The following is a 16,028-nucleotide window of genomic DNA, read 5'->3' as shown; positions in this document are numbered from 1 at the left end:
ACGAGAGTTCGCCAACGGAACCATTTCTTCGTTTTTCGCAACGAACATGCCCAATCCACTACTTTAGGTCCAAAACTCATGTTTGGGGTGGTTTCGCGCAATTTCATTACCGCGGGTCACCCATTCCGAAAACGGGTGTCGGGTGCATACAAAGCATGAGTTTTCGCCACCGGAACCATTTCTTCGTTTTTCGCAACGAACATGCCCAATCCACTACTTTACGTGCAAAACTCATGTTTGGGGTGGTTTCGCGCAATTTCTTTGTCGTACGTCACCCATTCCCAAAACGGGGGTCGGGGTGCATACAAAGCACGAGTTTTTGCCACCGGAACCAATTCTTCGTTTTTCGCAACGAACATGCCCAATCCACTACTTTAGGTCCAAAACTCATGTTTGGGGTGGTTTCGCGCAATTTCGTTGCCGCACGTCACCCATTCCGAAAATGGGGGTCGGGGTGCATACAAGCACGAGATTTCGCCATCGGAACCATTTCTTAGTTTTGCGCAACGAACATGCCCAATCCACTACTTTAGGTCCAAAACTCATGTTTGGGGTGGTTTTGCGCAATTTCGTTGCCGCACGTCACCCATTCTGAAAATGGGTGTCGGGGTTGATGAAGACATCCACACTACTGATGCATCTATACCAATACAAGTACCAATTTCTGGTCCCATTACTCGCGCTCGTGCTCGTCAACTCAACCATCAGGTGATTACACTCTTGAGTTCATGTCCATCATATTTAGACCATGGAGACCCGTGCACTCTTGTTTTGCTTAGGAATCAGGGAGAAGACCGAAAGGGAAAAGGATTTGAACATGCTGGATTCGGACTGCAGAAGAACACCAACTTGTGACGGTCACCACGGTCAGATGCGGGCTCGGATTGGAATGTTCAAGCACAACATGGAAAGCTTATCAAGTCTACTTTCATATGGATCCGGAATTATAGTCATATCTGTTCTGAGGCCGCCGTAATCATTGTTTTCTTACCGAGACATTTCCTGCCTTTTCTGCCCATGGTGCTGCGTCACCCTATTTTGGCCCAATGGGTCGTGTATCAAGTTAGGTCCATTAGGGACGCATCCTAGGGTTGCAGCACGACCCCAATACCCTTGTGGTCGTCCTCCCATGTTTATAAACCCCCTAGCCGCCACCAAGAACAGCGGGTTTTGTTTAGATCAAGTTTAGCTCTCGCTACTTGCTTGCAAGCGCGCGTGCTAGTTCAGCCGCCCGTCTTCTTGTCTTTGGAACCCCACCATATTGTAGTTTGATCTTTAAACCTACATTTAGATCTAGTAATTCAGTACTTGTTCTACTTGTTCTTGCTAGTTCTTCGATTGCTTGCAGGACGAGTGCCCTAGTGGCCAGGGTGTCACGCTCCACAAGATCGTGACAGCCATAGGAGGTGGTGTATCGGTTGCTAAGGCGCAGCGTCTTTGGAAGGCTGTAGTCGGGCCGTGAACGTCGTCTCCTCCCCCAATCGAGTTATTCCACACCCTCTCATCGAAAGATCGGGCAATCACCCAACGGGTGCACATCAGTTGGTATCAGAGCAAGGTTTATCGGTGAGAGATTTACTTTTCTTCGCTGTTTTCTTATCTCCTATAGTCCAGAAAAAGCCAAAAAATAGTAGATTAGTTTTACCGCAATCCTATAAACCATTGAGCATTTACTAGTACTACTTAGTTAGGGCTTGTTGAGTTTTTGGTTGCATCGGTTGTGTCGAGTTGCTGGTCTTAGTTTATTCCTTTAGAGTTTTGAGTTCTACCACGTTTTGGTCACCACGAAATCCACCATCACCAAAAACATCTCTGGTTCGTTTTTGCCACCACGGATACATATCATATCCGATTTGGAAGTTTAAATACAATCTGGAAAGCTTATCTTATCTTCTTTCCAACGGATCTGACCTTATCTCAAAATTCGTTCTGAGCGCTCCGCAATCATCGTAGAGATTTCTGGACTTCCTATATTAACAAGATTTGTTAAATCTGATTTAAAGGGGTTGTTAGCAATATCTTTATTGTTTGGGTTGTCATAGTGAAAAAAAAGGGTTTAGGCCCCTGCAAAAAAAAAACAGAAGAAGAAGAAAAAAAAAAGGAATAGAAAAGAAAAAAAAAGGAAAAGAAGAAGAAGGGGGCTGAATCTCTAAATCTGTTGTTTCTCTTTGTGCTGTGCTAGTTGTTCTTTTTCAGTGACTACCTTTGTGCCTAGGCTCACGTCTCTAGCCTGGTTTAGCCTAGGACCAGCACAGTACCACCGTTGAACGATTATTCAGCTTGCTTTTGTAACTAACGTGGTACTAGTGTATTCCTTGCTTCAGCCCACCTACAACTCTACATATTTCGACTACAGTTTGACAGGTCGTGTTGCTGCGGCACCGATACACTTATTCCACGGTTGCAGACTTGTTGGTTGCTGACCCCTCCTGTTGTGCAAGGTAAGAATTGGTAAGAGCTTGTGTGGCAGGTTGAGAGTGAGCGCCTTGCAGTAGCTACATCCTAATAGTTGTAGAGTTTTTATTCCTTCACGTTTTTTTTTTCTTGTTGCCTCTGTTCGTCTAACCATGGTAGGATTGGAGGTTGATGATGCTTCTCGTAATATGCCACACTCTCCTCGCACCAAGGGTATCATACAACACTTTGTAAGGCTAGTGAAGACGCACACGGAAGGTCTTGATAATGACATGCAGGTGACAAATGAAAAGATGGGGCAATTGGAGGACACACAGATCGACACGAACACCAAACTTGCAAATGTGGAAATGACAGTTGCTCATATTGACAAGAGCCTTGTCGCACTCTTGAGGCGGTTTGATGAGATGCATGCTAATATCAATGGTGGGCGTGATGAGGGCGCCGAAGGTAACTGGGATGACTATGTTGCTGATACTGAACAAGATGACCAAGAAGCACCTAATCGCCGGCGACTACGTACTAACCGTAGAGGTATGGGTGGTTTTCGCCGACGTGAGGTACATGGTAATGATGATGCTTTTAGTAAGGTTAAATTTAAAATACCTCCTTTTGATGGTAAATATGACCCTGATGCTTACATTACTTGGGAGATTGCGGTTGATCAAAAGTTTGCATGCCATGAATTTCCTGAGAATGCGCGGGTTAGAGCTGCTACTAGTGAGTTTACTGAATTTGCTTCTGTTTGGTGGATAGAACATGGTAAGAAGAATCCTAATAACATGCCACAAACTTGGGATGCGTTGAAACGGGTCATGCGGGCTAGATTTGTTCCTTCTTATTATGCACGTGATATGTTAAACAAGTTGCAACAATTGAGACAGGGTACTAAAAGTGTAGAAGAATATTATCAGGAATTACAAATGGGTATGCTGCGTTGTAACATAGAGGAGGGTGAGGAATCTGCTATGGCTAGATTTTTGGGCGGGTTAAATAGGGAAATTCAGGACATCCTTGCTTATAAAGATTATGCTAATGTAACCCGATTGTTTCATCTTGCTTGCAAAGCTGAAAGGGAAGTGCAGGGACGACGTGCTAGTGCAAGGTCTAATGTTTCTGCAGGAAAATCTACACCATGGCAACAGCGCACGACTACGTCCATGACCGGTCGTACACTAGCACCAACTCCCTCGCCAAGTCGACCAGCACCCCCGCCTTCCTCCGGCGACAAACCACGTGCATCTTCCACAAATTCAGCAACCAAATCTGCCCAGAAACCAGCAGGTAGTGCCTCTTCAGTAGCCTCCACGGGTAGAACAAGAGATGTTCTGTGTTATCGATGCAAGGGCTATGGACACGTGCAGCGTGATTGTCCTAATCAGCGTGTTTTGGTGGTAAAAGACGATGGTGGGTATTCTTCTGCTAGTGATTTGGATGAAGCTACACTTGCTTTGCTTGCGGCTGATGATGCAGGCACTAAGGAACCACCCGAAGAACAGATTGGTGCAGATGATGCAGAGCATTATGAGAGCCTCATTGTACAGCGTGTGCTTAGTGCACAAATGGAGAAGGCAGAGCAGAATCAGCGACATACATTGTTTCAAACAAAGTGTGTCATTAAGGAGCATTCATGTCGTTTGATCATTGATGGAGGTAGCTGCAACAACTTGGCTAGCAGCGACATGGTGGAGAAGCTTGCACTTACGACCAAACCGCACCCACATCCATATCACATTCAATGGCTCAACAATAGTGGTAAGGTCAAGGTAACCAAGTTGGTACGAATTAATTTTGCTATTGGTTCATATCGTGATGTTGTTGACTGTGATGTTGTGCCTATGGATGCTTGTAATATTCTGCTAGGTAGACCATGGCAATTTGATTCAGATTGTATGCATCATGGTAGATCAAATCAATATTCTCTCATATACCATGATAAGAAAATTATTTTGCTTCCCATGTCCCCTGAGGCTATTGTGCGTGATGATGTTGCTAAAGCTACCAAAGCTAAAACTGAGAACAACAAGAATATTAAAGTTGTTGGTAATAACAAAGATGGGATAAAATTGAAAGGACATTGCTTGCTTGCAACAAAAACTGATGTTAATGAATTATTTGCTTCCACTACTGTTGCCTATGCCTTGGTATGCAAGGATGCTTTGATTTCAATTCAAGATATGCAGCATTCTTTGCCTCCTGTTATTACTAACATTTTGCAGGAGTATTCTGATGTATTTCCAAGTGAGATACCAGAGGGGCTGCCACCTATACGAGGGATTGAGCACCAAATTGATCTTATTCCTGGTGCATCTTTGCCGAATCGTGCGCCATATAGGACAAATCCAGAGGAAACAAAAGAAATTCAGCGACAAGTGCAAGAACTACTCGACAAAGGTTACGTGCGTGAGTCTCTTAGTCCGTGTGCTGTTCCGGTTATTTTAGTGCCTAAAAAAGATGGAACATGGCGTATGTGTGTTGATTGTAGGGCTATTAATAATATCACGATACGTTATCGACACCCTATTCCACGTTTAGATGATATGCTTGATGAATTGAGTGGTGCCATTGTCTTTTCTAAAGTTGATTTGCGTAGTGGGTACCACCAGATTCGTATGAAATTGGGAGATGAATGGAAAACTGCTTTCAAAACTAAGTTCGGATTGTATGAGTGGTTAGTCATGCCTTTTGGGTTAACTAATGCACCTAGCACTTTCATGAGATTAATGAACGAGGTTTTGCGTGCCTTCATTGGAAAATTTGTGGTAGTATACTTTGATGACATATTAATCTACAGCAAATCTATGGATGAACATGTTGATCACATGCGTGCTGTTTTTAATGCTTTACGAGATGCACGTTTATTTGGTAACCTTGAGAAGTGCACATTTTGCACCGATCGAGTTTCGTTTCTTGGTTATGTTGTGACTCCACAGGGAATTGAGGTTGATCAAGCCAAGGTAGAAGCGATACATGGATGGCCTATGCCAAAGACTATCACACAGGTGCGGAGTTTCCTAGGACTTGCTGGCTTCTATCGCCGTTTTGTGAAGGACTTTAGCACCATTGCTGCACCTTTGAATGAGCTTACGAAGAAGGGAGTGCATTTTAGTTGGGGCAAAGTACAAGAGCACGCTTTCAACGTGCTGAAAGATAAGTTGACACATGCACCTCTCCTCCAACTTCCTGATTTTAATAAGACTTTTGAGCTTGAATGTGATGCTAGTGGAATTGGATTGGGTGGTGTTTTGTTACAAGAAGGCAAACCTGTTGCATATTTTAGTGAAAAATTGAGTGGGTCTGTTCTAAATTATTCTACTTATGATAAGGAATTATATGCTCTTGTGCGAACATTAGAAACATGGCAGCATTATTTGTGGCCCAAAGAGTTTGTTATTCATTCTGATCATGAATCTTTGAAACATATTCGTAGTCAAGGAAAACTGAACCGTAGACATGCTAAGTGGGTTGAATTTATCGAATCGTTTCCTTATGTTATTAAGCACAAGAAAGGAAAAGAGAATATCATTGCTGACGCTTTGTCTAGGAGATATACTTTGCTGAATCAACTTGACTACAAAATCTTTGGATTAGAGACGATTAAAGACCAATATGTTCATGATGCTGATTTTAAAGATGTGTTGCTGCATTGTAAAGATGGGAAAGGATGGAACAAATATATCGTTAGTGATGGGTTTGTGTTTAGAGCTAACAAGCTATGCATTCCAGCTAGCTCCGTTCGTTTGTTGTTGTTACAGGAAGCACATGGAGGTGGCTTAATGGGACATTTTGGAGCAAAGAAAACGGAGGACATACTTGCTGGTCATTTCTTTTGGCCCAAGATGAGAAGAGATGTGGTGAGATTGGTTGCTCGTTGCACGACATGCCAAAAGGCGAAGTCACGGTTAAATCCACACGGTTTGTATTTGCCTCTACCCGTTCCTAGTGCTCCTTGGGAAGATATTTCTATGGATTTTGTGCTGGGATTGCCTAGGACTAGGAAGGGACGTGATAGTGTGTTTGTGGTTGTTGATAGATTTTCTAAGATGGCACATTTCATACCATGTCATAAAACTGACGATGCTACTCATATTGCTGATTTGTTCTTTCGTGAAATTGTTCGCTTGCATGGTGTGCCCAACACAATCGTTTCTGATCGTGATGCTAAATTTCTTAGTCATTTTTGGAGGACTTTGTGGGCAAAATTGGGGACTAAGCTTTTATTTTCTACTACATGTCATCCTCAAACTGATGGTCAAACTGAAGTTGTGAATAGAACTTTGTCTACTATGTTAAGGGCAGTTCTAAAGAAGAATATTAAGATGTGGGAGGACTGTTTGCCTCATATTGAATTTGCTTATAATCGATCATTGCATTCTACTACAAAGATGTGCCCATTTCAGATTGTATATGGTTTGTTACCTCGTGCTCCTATTGATTTAATGCCTTTGCCATCTTCTGAAAAACTAAATTTTGATGCTACTAGGCGTGCTGAATTGATGTTAAAACTGCACGAAACTACTAAAGAAAACATAGAGCGTATGAATGCTAGATATAAGTTTGCTAGTGATAAAGGTAGAAAGGAAATAAATTTTGAACCTGGAGATTTAGTTTGGTTGCATTTGAGAAAGGAAAGGTTTCCTGAATTACGAAAATCTAAATTGTTGCCTCGAGCCGATGGACCGTTTAAAGTGCTAGAGAAAATTAACGACAATGCATATAGGCTAGATCTGCCTGCAGACTTTGGGGTTAGCCCCACATTTAACATTGCAGATTTAAAGCCCTACTTGGGAGAGGAAGTTGAGCTTGAGTCGAGGACGACTCAAATGCAAGAAGGGGAGAATGATGAAGACATCCACACTACTGATGCATCTATACCAATACAAGTACCAATTTCTGGTCCCATTACTCGCGCTCGTGCTCGTCAACTCAACCATCAGGTGATTACACTCTTGAGTTCATGTCCATCATATTTAGACCATGGAGACCCGTGCACTCTTGTTTTGCTTAGGAATCAGGGAGAAGACCGAAAGGGAAAAGGATTTGAACATGCTGGATTCGGACTGCAGAAGAACACCAACTTGTGACGGTCACCACGGTCAGATGCGGGCTCGGATTGGAATGTTCAAGCACAACATGGAAAGCTTATCAAGTCTACTTTCATATGGATCCGGAATTATAGTCATATCTGTTCTGAGGCCGCCGTAATCATTGTTTTCTTACCGAGACATTTCCTGCCTTTTCTGCCCATGGTGCTGCGTCACCCTATTTTGGCCCAATGGGTCGTGTATCAAGTTAGGTCCATTAGGGACGCATCCTAGGGTTGCAGCACGACCCCAATACCCTTGTGGTCGTCCTCCCATGTTTATAAACCCCCTAGCCGCCACCAAGAACAGCGGGTTTTGTTTAGATCAAGTTTAGCTCTCGCTACTTGCTTGCAAGCGCGCGTGCTAGTTCAGCCGCCCGTCTTCTTGTCTTTGGAACCCCACCATATTGTAGTTTGATCTTTAAACCTACATTTAGATCTAGTAATTCAGTACTTGTTCTACTTGTTCTTGCTAGTTCTTCGATTGCTTGCAGGACGAGTGCCCTAGTGGCCAGGGTGTCACGCTCCACAAGATCGTGACAGCCATAGGAGGTGGTGTATCGGTTGCTAAGGCGCAGCGTCTTTGGAAGGCTGTAGTCGGGCCGTGAACGTCGTCTCCTCCCCCAATCGAGTTATTCCACACCCTCTCATCGAAAGATCGGGCAATCACCCAACGGGTGCACATCAGGGGTGCATACAAAGCACGAGTTTTCGCCACCGGAACCATTTCTTCGTTTTTCGCAACGAACATGCCCAATCCACTACTTTAGGTCCAAAACTCATGTTTGGGGTAGTTTCGCGCAATTTCGTTGCCGCACGTCACCAATTCCGAAAACGGGTGTTGGGGTGCATACAAGCCCGAGTTTTTGCCACCAGAACCATTTATTCGTTTTTCGCAATGAACATGCCCAATCCACTACTTTAGGTCCAAAACTCATGTTTGGGGTGGTTTCGCGCAATTTCGTTGCCGCACGTCACCCATTCCGAAAACGGGTGTCGGGGTGCATACAAGCACGAGTTTTCGCCACCGGAACCATTTCTTCGTTTTTCGCAACGAACATGCCCAATCTACTACTTTAGGTCCAAAACTCATGTTTGGGGTGGTTTCGTGCAATTTCGTTGCAGCACGTCACCCATTCCGAAAACGGGTGTCGGGGTGCATACAAAGCACGAGAGTTCGCCACCGGAACCATTTATTCGTTTTTCGCAACGAACATGCCCAATCCACTACTTTAGGTCCAAAACTCATGTTTGGGGTGGTTTCGCGCAATTTCATTACCGCAGGTCACCCATTCCGAAACCGGGTGTTGGGTGCATACAAAGCATGAGTTTTCGCCACCGGAACCATTTCTTCATTTTTCGCAACGAACATGCCCAATCCACTACTTTAGGTCCAAAACTCATGTTTGGGGTGGTTTCGCGCAATTTCGTTGTCGTACGTCACCCATTCCTAAAACGGGGGTCGGGGTGCATACAAAGCACGAGTTTTTGCCACCGGAACCAATTCTTCGTTTTTCGCAACGAACATGCCCAATCCACTACTTTAGGTCCAAAACTCATGTTTGGGGTGGTTTCGCGCAATTTCGTTGCCGCAGGTCACCCATTCCGAAAACGGGTGTCGGGGTGCATACAAAGCATGAGTTTTCGCCACCGGAACCATTTCTTCGTTTTTCACAATGAACATGCCCAATCTACTACTGTAGGTCCAAAACTCATGTTTGGGGTGGTTTCGCACAATTTCGTTGCCGCACGTCACCCATTTCGAAAATGGGTGTCAGGGTGCATACAAGCACGAGTTTTCGCCATCGGAACCATTTCTTAGTTTTGCGCAACGAACATGCCCAATCCACTACTTTAGGTCCAAAACTCATGTTTGGGGTGGTTTTGCGCAATTTTGTTGCCGCACGTCACCCATTCCGAAAATGGGTGTCGGGGTGCATACAAAGCACGAGTTTTCGCCACCGGAACCATTTCTTCGTTTTTCGCAACGAACATGCCCAATCCACTACTTTAGGTCAAAACTCATGTTTGGGGTGGTTTCACGCAATTTCGTTGCCGCACGTCACCAATTTGAAAACGGGTGTCGGGGTGCATAGAAGCACGAGTTTTTGCCACCGGAACCATTTATTCGTTTTTCGCAACGAACATGCCCAATCCACTACTTTAGGTCCAAAACTCATGTTTGGGGTGGTTTTGCGCAATTTTGTTGCCGCACGTCACCCATTCCGAAAATGGGTGTCGGGGTGCATACAAAGCACGAGTTTTTGCCACCGGAACCATTTCTTCGTTTTTCGCAACGAACATGCCCAATCCACTACTTTAGGTCGAAAACTCATGTTTGGGGTGGTTTCGCGCAATTTCGTTGCAGCACGTCACCCATTCCGAAAACGGGGGTCGGGGTGCATACAAAGCACGAGAGTTCGCCACCGGAACCATTTCTTCGTTTTTCGCAACGAACATGCCCAATCCACTACTTTAGGTCCAAAACTCATGTTTGGGGTGGTTTCGCGCAATTTCGTTGTCGTACGTCACCCATTCCCAAAACAGGGGTCGGGGTGCATACAAAGCACGAGTTTTTGCCACCGGAATCAATTCTTCGTTTTTCGTAACGAACAAGCCCAATCCACTACTTTAGGTCCAAAACTCATGTTTGGGGTGGTTTCGCGCAATTTCGTTGCCGCAGGTCTCCCATTCCGAAAACGGGTGTCGGGGTGCATACATAGCACGAATTTTCGCCACCGGAACCATTTCTTCGTTTTGCGCAACGTACATGCCCAATCCACTACTTTAGGTCCAAAACTCATGTTTGGGGTGGTTTCGCGCAATTTCGTTGCCGCACGTCACCAATTCCGAAAACGGGTGTCGGGGTGCATACAAGCACGAGTTTTTGCCACCGGAAGCATTTCTTCGTTTTTCGCAACGAACATGCCCAATCCACTACTTTAGGTCCAAAACTCATGTTTGGGGCGGTTTCGCGCAATTTCGTTGCCGCACGTCACCAATTCCGAAAACGGGTGTCGGGGTGCATACAAGCACGAGTTTTCGCCACCGGAACCATTTCTTCGTTTTTCGCAACGAACATGCCCAATCCACTACTTTAGGTCCAAAACTCATGTTTGGGGTGGTTTCGTGCAATTTCGTTGCAGCACGTCACCCATTCCGAAAACGGGTGTCGGGGTGCATAAAAGCACGAGAGTTCGCCAACGGAACCATTTCTTCGTTTTTCGCAACGAACATGCCCAATCCACTACTTTAGGTCCAAAACTCATGTTTGGGGTGGTTTCGCGCAATTTCATTACCGCGGGTCACCCATTCCGAAAACGGGTGTCGGGTGCATACAAAGCATGAGTTTTCGCCACCGGAACCATTTCTTCGTTTTTCGCAACGAACATGCCCAATCCACTACTTTAGGTGCAAAACTCATGTTTGGGGTGGTTTCGCGCAATTTCTTTGTCGTACGTCACCCATTCCCAAAACGGGGGTCGGGGTGCATACAAAGCACGAGTTTTTGCCACCGGAACCAATTCTTCGCTTTTCGCAACGAACATGCCCAATCCACTACTTTAGGTCCAAAACTCATGTTTGGGGTGGTTTCGCGCAATTTCGTTGCCGCGCGTCACCCATTCCGAAAATGGGGGTCGGGGTGCATACAAGCACGAGTTTTCGCCATCGGAACCATTTCTTAGTTTTGCGCAACGAACATGCCCAATCCACCACTTTAGGTCCAAAACTCATGTTTGGGGTGGTTTTGCGCAATTTCGTTGCCGCACGTCACCCATTCTGAAAATGGGTGTCGGGGTGCATACAAAGCACGAGTTTTTGCCACCGAAACCATTTCTTCGTTTTTCGTAACGAACATGCCCAATCCACTACTTTAGGTCCAAAACTCATGTTTGGGGTGGTTTCGCGCAATTTCGTTGCCGCACGTCACCAATTCCGAAAACGGGTGTCGGGGTGCATACAAGCACGAGTTTTCGCCACCGGAACCATTTCTTCGTTTTTCGCAATGAACATGCCCAATCTACTACTTTAGGTCCAAAACTCATGTTTGGGGTGGTTTCGTGCAATTTCGTTGCAGCACGTCACGCATTCCGAAAACGGGTGTCGGGGTGCATACAAAGCACGAGAGTTCGCCACCGGAACCATTTCTTCGTTTTTCGCAACGAACATGCCCAATCCACTACTTTAGGTCCAAAACTCATGTTTGGGGTGGTTTCGCACAATTTCATTACCGCAGGTCACCCATTCCGAAAACGGGTGTCGGGTGCATACAAAGCATGAGTTTTCGCCACCGGAACCATTTCTTCGTTTTTCACAATGAACATGCCCAATCCACTACTGTAGGTCCAAAACTCATGTTTGGGGTGGTTTCGCACAATTTCGTTGCCGCACGTCACCCATTCCGAAAATGGGTGTCAGGGTGCATACAAGCACGAGTTTTCGCCATCGGAACCATTTCTTAGTTTTGCGCAACGAACATGCCCAATCCACTACTTTAGGTCCAAAACTCATGTTTGGGGTGGTTTTGCGCAATTTTGTTGCCGCACGTCACCCATTCCGAAAATGGGTGTCGGGGTGCATACAAAGCACGAGTTTTCGCCACCGGAACCATTTCTTCGTTTTTCGCAACGAACATGCCCAATCCACTACTTTAGGTCAAAACTCATGTTTGGGGTGGTTTCACGCAATTTCGTTGCCGCACGTCACCAATTTGAAAACGGGTGTCGGGGTGCATACAAGCACGAGTTTTTGCCACCGGAACCATTTATTCGTTTTTCGCAACGAACATGCCCAATCCACTACTTTAGGTCCAAAACTCATGTTTGGGGTGGTTTTGCGCAATTTTGTTGCCGCACGTCACCCATTCCGAAAATGGGTGTCGAGGTGCATACAAAGCACGAGTTTTTGCCACCGGAACCATTTCTTCGTTTTTCGCAACGAACATGCCCAATCCACTACTTTTGGTCGAAAACTCATGTTTGGGGTGGTTTCGCGCAATTTCGTTGCAGCACGTCACCCATTCCGAAAACGGGGGTCGGGGTGCATACAAAGCACGAGAGTTCGCCACCGGAACCATTTCTTCGTTTTTCGCAACGAACATGCCCAATCCACTACTTTAGGTCCAAAACTCATGTTTGGGGTGGTTTCGCGCAATTTCGTTGTCGTACGTCACCCATTCCCAAAACAGGGGTCGGGGTGCATACAAAGCACGAGTTTTTGCCACCGGAATCAATTCTTCGTTTTTCGTAACGAACATGCCCAATCCACTACTTTAGGTCCAAAACTCATGTTTGGGGTGGTTTCGCGCAATTTCGTTGCCGCAGGTCTCCCATTCCGAAAACGGGTGTCGGGGTGCATACAAAGCACGAATTTTCGCCACCGGAACCATTTCTTCGTTTTGCGCAACGTACATGCCCAATCCACTACTTTAGGTCCAAAACTCATGTTTGGGGTGGTTTCGCGCAATTTCGTTGCCGCACGTCACCAATTCCGAAAACGGGTGTCGGGGTGCATACAAGCACGAGTTTTTGCCACCGGAAGCATTTCTTCGTTTTTCGCAACGAACATGCCCAATCCACTACTTTAGGTCCAAAACTCATGTTTGGGGCGGTTTCGCGCAATTTCGTTGCCGCACGTCACCAATTGCGAAAACGGTTGTCGGGGTGCATACAAGCACGAGTTTTCGCCACCGGAACCATTTCTTCGTTTTTCGCAACGAACATGCCCAATCCACTACTTTAGGTCCAAAACTCATGTTTGGGGTGGTTTCGTGCAATTTCGTTGCAGCACGTCACCCATTCCGAAAACGGGTGTCGGGGTGCATACAAAGCACGAGAGTTCGCCAATGGAACCATTTCTTCGTTTTTCGCAACGAACATGCCCAATCCACTACTTTAGGTCCAAAACTCATGTTTGGGGTGGTTTCGCGCAATTTCATTACCGCGGGTCACCCATTCCGAAAACGGGTGTCGGGTGCATACAAAGCATGAGTTTTCGCCACCGGAACCATTTCTTCGTTTTTCGCAACGAACATGCCCAATCCACTACTTTAGGTGCAAAACTCATGTTTGGGGTGGTTTCGCGCAATTTCTTTGTCGTACGTCACCCATTCCCAAAACGGGGGTCGGGGTGCATACAAAGCACGAGTTTTTGCCACCGGAACCAATTCTTCGCTTTTCGCAACGAACATGCCCAATCCACTACTTTAGGTCCAAAACTCATGTTTGGGGTGGTTTCGCGCAATTTCGTTGCCGCGCGTCACCCATTCCGAAAATGGGGGTCGGGGTGCATACAAGCACGAGTTTTCGCCATCGGAACCATTTCTTAGTTTTGCGCAACGAACATGCCCAATCCACCACTTTAGGTCCAAAACTCATGTTTGGGGTGGTTTTGCGCAATTTCGTTGCCGCACGTCACCCATTCTGAAAATGGGTGTCGGGGTGCATACAAAGCACGAGTTTTTGCCACCGGAACCATTTCTTCGTTTTTCGCAACGAACATGCCCAATCCACTACTTTAGGTCCAAAACTCATGTTTGGGGTGGTTTCGCGCAATTTCGTTGCCGCACGTCACCAATTCCGAAAACGGGTGTTGGGGTGCATACAAGCCCGAGTTTTTGCCACCAGAACCATTTATTCGTTTTTCGCAACGAACATGCCCAATCCACTACTTTAGGTCCAAAACTCATGTTTGGGGTGGTTTCGCGCAATTTCGTTGCCGCACGTCACCCATTCCGAAAACGGGTGTCGGGGTGCATACAAGCACGAGTTTTCGCCACCGGAACCATTTCTTCGTTTTTCGCAATGAACATGCCCAATCTACTACTTTAGGTCCAAAACTCATGTTTGGGGTGGTTTCGTGCAATTTCGTTGCAGCACGTCACGCATTCCGAAAACGGGTGTCGGGGTGCATACAAAGCACGAGAGTTCGCCACCGGAACCATTTCTTCGTTTTTCGCAACGAACATGCCCAATCCACTACTTTAGGTCCAAAACTCATGTTTGGGGTGGTTTCGCGCAATTTCATTACCGCAGGTCACCCATTCCGAAAACGGGTGTCGGGTGCATACAAAGCATGAGTTTTCGCCACCGGAACCATTTCTTCATTTTTCGCAACGAACATGCCCAATCCACTACTTTAGGTCCAAAACTCATGTTTGGGGTGGTTTCGCGCAATTTCGTTGTCGTACGTCACCCATTCCCAAAACGGGGGTCGGGGTGCATACAAAGCACGAGTTTTTGCCACCGGAACCAATTCTTCGTTTTTCGCAACGAACATGCCCAATCCACTACTTTAGGTCCAAAACTCATGTTTGGGGTGGTTTCGCGCAATTTCGTTGCCGCAGGTCACCCATTCCGAAAACGGGTGTCGGGGTGCATACAAAGCATGAGTTTTCGCCACCGGAACCATTTCTTTGTTTTTCACAATGAACATGCCCAATCCACTACTGTAGGTCCAAAACTCATGTTTGGGGTGGTTTCGCACAATTTCGTTGCCGCACGTCACCCATTCCGAAAATGGGTGTTAGGGTGCATACAAGCACGAGTTTTCGCCATCGGAACCATTTCTTAGTTTTGCGCAACGAACATGCCCAATCCACTACTTTAGGTCCAAAACTCATGTTTGGGGTGGTTTTGCGCAATTTTGTTGCCGCACGTCACCCATTCCGAAAATGGGTGTCGGGGTGCATACAAAGCACGAGTTTTCGCCACCGGAACCATTTCTTCGTTTTTCGCAACGAACATGCCCAATCCACTACTTTAGGTCAAAACTCATGTTTGGGGTGGTTTCACGCAATTTCGTTGCCGCACGTCACCTGTTGGGTCCATGCTTCGTCGCCGAAGGTCTTATAGGAAGAAGCGGTCTTCGGCTGAAGCTGTTTGTATAAGATGGCCGAAGGTTCCTCTTCATGAAGCTTCGGTATTACAAACCGACTTAAAGATAGAATGACCTTTTAGTCCATAAAGGTCTGAGTCAATGTTGTAAACTTTTATAAGGGGCATACTTGTAATTCCTCACAGGCTGCGTCCTGTGCCTATAAATAGTGAACAATATTCCTTTACTGTTCACGCATTCTGGTAATTGCAATCGCATCTTTCGGGAACCAACCTTTGCCAAGGCAGAGGTATTATTGTATTCAATGATTCAATATATTAAGTAAATGTAATATAATATAATTCGTCTATGATTTATTTACCCTTTTATACTCTTTATTTTATGTTATCTTATACAATCTATTGAAATTTTATTACGAAGACTTGAGCTTCGTAATTATATTCTCATCAATCTTCGTCCAAGGCTCATTATCCTCAAGGGAATAATGTTTCATGGACGAAGGACGTTAACATTTAACATTTTATGTTGCCTTGTTCTTAATTCATAGCATTTGAGAACAAGTCCCCAACATTGGCGCCCACCTCCGGTGAACTCACTTCCACTTTTTGAGCTGATGGCTTCGTTCAACGATCAAGCTGGAGCTGCTTCGGACCCGAAGCTGGTGCTCCCGATTACAGGTGGTTCGTCCTCAGAG

Source organism: Zea mays, chromosome 1 (genome assembly GCF_902167145.1).
Source record: "Zea mays cultivar B73 chromosome 1, Zm-B73-REFERENCE-NAM-5.0, whole genome shotgun sequence".
NCBI lineage: Eukaryota > Viridiplantae > Streptophyta > Magnoliopsida > Poales > Poaceae > Zea > Zea mays.
The sequence above is the reverse complement of the archived record's forward strand: the minus strand, read 5'-3'. Positions refer to the sequence as shown.